A 5,325-nucleotide genomic window follows, 5' to 3' on the forward strand; every position below is an offset into this window, starting at 1 on the left:
CATAGACATGTTTTTATATATTTATATATCTGAGACCCATAATATATGCCTAAAAATAGCATGATAGGTGACCTTTAAATGCTCTTTAATTATAGACCACATTCAGTGTCCCTGAATGACCCTCTAAGGCCCTTAAATTACACGCTGAATTCCCTCCTGAAGAACTGCAATTATTCCCCTCAGCGGCTCTAAATAACCTCTTAAACTCTCCGCTGCCTCTCGGCGCCCCGTAGTAAAGCTTTCAGAAACCTGCCACACTTCTTACCTCCGCCCTGCATCATCTTGTAGAACTTGCTCTCGATGTGGAGCTGTGGGTGTTTGGTTTTCACACATTCCAGTTTTATGGCCACTTCCTCTCCGGTAGCGATGTTAGAGCCTGGAGAGAGGAATCACAATACTTTTAAAAATCAAAGGGGGAATTGGGTTTGGGTACAGTTTCTCCTTTTTAGAAGGAAACAAATGTAAAAAATAGATAAATAAATGGATTATAATGAATATATCAACTAACAGATACATATATAAATAAATAAATAAATAGATAAATAGATAAATAGATGAATAGATAAATATATAAATATATAAATTAATGTATAAATACATCAATAAATAAATAGATCAATTAATAGATCAACCAACAGATACATACATATATAAATATTAAATAAATAGATGAATAGATAAATAGATAAATAAATATATTAATTAATTAATTAATTAATGTATAATACATCGATAAATAAATAGGTAAATAAATACGTAAATATAAATATACAATATAATACAAATACAATTAAAGAAATAACTGTAAAAAAAATTATATATATCTGGATTAAAGGTGGGGTAGGTCATTTTGGAGAAACCAGCTCGAGTGCGCTAGAATTTGAAAATACACAGCCGAAAAAAATCTGCCCCTTCCTTCAGACTTCCTTACAGAGCCCCTCCTCCAACACACACGAACGCACACATGACCAATGAGGGCACGGGATAAGTTTGTGCACAGATGGAAGGCTGACAGGCAGGTAGGCCATCCAGTTATTTTAGCCGGGCCGGCTCAGATGATTGGTCGTGCTTTTTACAGCGCCACGGCTTCCACAGATGATATTTTGTTATATATTTATTGTCAAAGCATTTAATGTATTCATTGCTATCGGGATGTTAAGAGCATTCCATGGAATATAACAAAAAGTGCATGCATCAAAGAAATGTCCTTGTACATATTTTACTTGGTAATAAACCATAGTCTTATTCAGGTTAACAGAAGCAGTGTAAACTCTCACCGAGGTAAATATCTCCGAAGGATCCGCTCCCGATCTTCCTCCCGAGGCGGTACTTGTTCCCCACCCTCAGCTCCATGGCTGCCGAGCTTTTCAACTCACTGACACACACGCACGCACGCACGCACGCACGCAGGCAGGCACACACACACACACACACACACACACACACACACACACACACACACACACACACACACACACACATCAATCAGAGGTGATCAATAGAGCGAAAGGACAGTGGTGCAAAGCTGCAGACGTTAAACTCAAAGCTCCTGGGGCGGCAGCTTCTTGAAAGAAAGTGAAACGGGAAGCTTTTGGGAAACGGCAAAATGATGAAAATGAAAAAGTGCAAATCACTGAAGCACAGCAGAGACGTGGAGAAGAGTTACATCTCTGGAAATGTGGAGGAAAACGTTGCTTACTTTCAGCTACTGAGTGACTTTATGTGAGTTTATGCAATGTGGGAGAAAAACGTGTTTAAATCACGCTAGAAAAACAACATGACACACAATGAGTGAGCAACGACAAAAGTTGAAGCCAAAAACACCATGTGGATTTAGTAAAGATAAACGTAGGACATAAGTAAACACACAAAAAAGACACATGAAATATTGTTATGATAGTTAAAATGATAGTTCAAACTGATAAGGAGTAGGAATTTAGCAACCAACCAGTAAGATTTGATAAGGCACAAATCAAATAATAAAAGTGTTAAAATCATGCGGGGGGGATTGAGGGGATTGAGGGGTCGAAATGAATCGCAGCTCACGAGCATATCAGAGAGATATTAGGATTCAAAAGAGTATTAAAATGTCTAATCAATTAAACATCACAAATCAATTTACTGGATGCCCATGTAACAATCTCAACACAGGTGTAACATGGTCTTATTTCAATATTACATGACACTTTTTAGATGCGTTTATCCAAAGCGACTAACATACTCAATACTGTGGACAATCCCCACAGGAGCAATTTGGGGTGAAGTGTCTCAGGGACACAACGACATGCAGACTGCAGTGGGGTTTGAACCTGTGACCCCCTGATCCGAACACCAACGCACAACCCACTGCACCACACACCTCCCACTAGCAATAGTAGCAGCAATACCCAGGACCACCCTGCTTCTGTTGGCCAGGTTTTGTTAAGTTAAAAACATCCGACTTCAGAGGAATAAATAATACATTATGGTAATTTAGAGAACAACAATGTAGGCCAAGTAAGTGTTTAGAAAAGTGCACAGGGGAAAAAGGGGCTAGCTAAAGTGTGAAGTTAAAACTGATTTATTCTGTAGGAAAGGGGGGGGAGGGGGGTTCAGCCTCTCACACACTCTTCCCAAAGCACTTCAAGGCTGTCTGGTCCTGTGTATAATTTCTTTGAACTGGAGTCCCCTGACGGATTTAGCATGAGTCATGTTTTCTGTATGTGTCTGAAGAGCCATGAAGCAGGGATTAAAAAGTGAGGTTTTTTTTCCCCCCCGACATTTACAAGCCAGTTTGACATTGCACTAAATGCTGACTAAGTTCGTTTTGGCTGCATTGTAGACCTACACTCCATCCACATTGCACTGTGCAGGGGGAAATGCTGCACATTAGCAAACAGGGACTAAAAGTGAGGGTATGACTGTGATTCATCTGTAAATAACTGTGCAATATATCATTTTACTTGCACTACTGCTACCTGGCTGCTGTCACACTACCAAACCCTTTACCTCATCTCTCCTCAGAGCTGCTGTGTTACAACACTGAGAATGCTGCAAAACGCTGCAAAAAAACAGGCGTGATGTTTTCAGAGAGTCTTGCATTTGCTCCAGATAGCACAGGAGAATTGGAAAAACACATCCCAGAATGACCATCAAATGGGGGGATAATTCCTAAAACCGCACCCTCAATGCATAGGTAGGACCCCTTAACAAACACACACCCATTTAACAAACACACACCCATTTAACACACACACACACACACACACACACACACACACACACACACACACACACACACACACACACACACACACACGCCTCGCGTCGAGACACCTTGACTAGCCAACATGGACCCCCACCCCACCGCCTCCTCCTCCTCACCGGGTTATGTCAGGTTTCCTGTGGCTGTCTCTCACTCAGGACCCCGGACAGCGACGCTCCAAAGCGGCTTCGGACGGCTCATAACCTCGGAAACCCGAACCCGAACACTTCCGAAAAAAAACGAACCCCTTGCAAAAAAAAATACAGCAGACAGAAGCTCCTGGAAGATTCTCTGTGAGGATATTTGAGTGTTTTTTGGGGAGGGAAAATGCCGAAAGCAGACACTGAGGTCCTTCTCTCTCGCTGCTGTGCTCTCTCGCTCGCTCTCTCTCTATCTCTCTCTCCCCTCACACACCCCCACCCTCTCTCTCTCATTTACACCATTGACAATATCAATGATGTCATGCACAGACTGGAGGAAATACCCGGATGTTCTTAAAGGCACAGTGCCGCTACTGCAGGCATGAATGAAGCGCATCACTTCAATTTGAGATGCTACATGCATTTGAACTAATGCATGACTTTTAATGACGTTCATTCTTAAAATATAAAATAGGGAACAAATATAGCATTGCTCTGTGTAACACTAATTGCTGTAACTCCTCTAGTGGTAAATACTATTTATGTAGAGGACATCATACACTGCATCAAGATTTAGATTCATAATGCAAAATATAACAAACAAATACATACTTTGTTGTGCTGTAGGTTAAGATAACACGTTTTTGCTGGTGAATTAATAAGCTACCAGGCAGTATTTAGTACAAATTAAATGAATAAACTCCTTCTTTAACTAGCTGCTAAATTAAAGTAGCATGAATGCACCAATACATACATTTAAAACAAAATATGTATTATCCCGAAGTCGTTTAATTATTATTGTGTATTTTTACATTTTTGTATTACTATTTTTACTTCAGTATAACTGTAACATGTAAGTACTTAGTCTGGAGCTAAAAGTGGAGCCTTTGTTAGCTTAGCTTGCACTAGGCTAATTCATTTAACATCTGTTGGGCCTAAAAGTAGTTGCCATGACTATCTGTAAGTACAAATAATAATTCATTTTATTTATCAAGCGCTTTATCAGGTGCTCAAAGACACTTTTAAGATGTAAAAAGATATGAAAAACGAGCTAATAAACAACATTTTAAAATAATCACCATGACGTAGACGTTAGCATACAAACCGCTTCCCTAGCTTAAATGCTAATAGCTAGCTTACTTTGTTTTCAAAACATTCAGTAAGAAAAAAAACATTTTAAGTGTATTTTTTAACACACACCTAGACCAATATAGTCTTTCCTTTTTGCAATCATCTTACCTCAACAAGAGCATCCATTCTCTTCTTGAGAGCTCACTTGAAAATAAAATTACAGGTTAAATTGTGACAAGATGCAAGTAAGATACATCAGGGTATATAAAACGTTTTTTAAACACAAATATTATCATTACAGAGTATATCAATAATAACCTTTCAATTATATTGTTTGTCCTTTTTCAATTTTTATATAAATATTTGTGTTAGTTACTCTGAATAATTACTTCCCAGATAAAGCGCAAAATAATACAGTCTGCATGCAATTGGCTAAAGTTATAGGTTTTCATGAGAAATTTCTCTCAACCCAGGTCAGTCGATGTTTGCAAACCTAAATGACTCTTTCCTACAGCAATACATCAGAGGCCACCTTGAACTTGAGGATTGCATCTCTTTTAGTCATTATAATTACTTCATTAGTCTTCTTAGCAGAATAAAACATGACCGTGTGACGCGATAAAAATCAGTGACTGCTTGAAAACTTATAATGCAGCATTCCCCCTCAAGTGTTCTCGCACTATTAACAAGAATAAGGGAGATTTTAAAATAGTTTCTTGGTCCAAGAAACACACTATAGTTGACCAAGTCACTGTGCTATTCAGTATGTATGGAACAAAGCTGTTAAAATATATTTTAAGATCATGTTTCGTCCTCTGATTCGTCTGCACATTGCCGTTTTAGTCTGCGTTCTTCCAGTTAGTGTCCATA

The 5,325-nt window shown here is 38.9% G+C and overlaps 1 long non-coding RNA gene across 1 annotated transcript; it reads right to left on the reverse strand.

The window, feature by feature from the left end:
- Positions 1-271: 271 nt before the first annotated feature.
- On the reverse strand, positions 272-3,641 carry LOC104956046 (uncharacterized). The gene is made up of 3 exons (XR_799507.1): positions 3,364-3,641; positions 1,278-1,375; positions 272-376 (listed from the first exon to the last, which is right to left on the reverse strand). It is a non-coding gene; the product is annotated as an uncharacterized lncRNA (long non-coding RNA).
- Between the last annotated feature and the right edge of the window lie 1,684 nt (positions 3,642-5,325).

This window comes from Notothenia coriiceps, unplaced genomic scaffold (genome assembly GCF_000735185.1).
Source record: "Notothenia coriiceps isolate Sejong01 unplaced genomic scaffold, NC01 NC01_scaffold00025246, whole genome shotgun sequence".
Classification (NCBI taxonomy): Eukaryota; Metazoa; Chordata; class Actinopteri; order Perciformes; family Nototheniidae; genus Notothenia; species Notothenia coriiceps.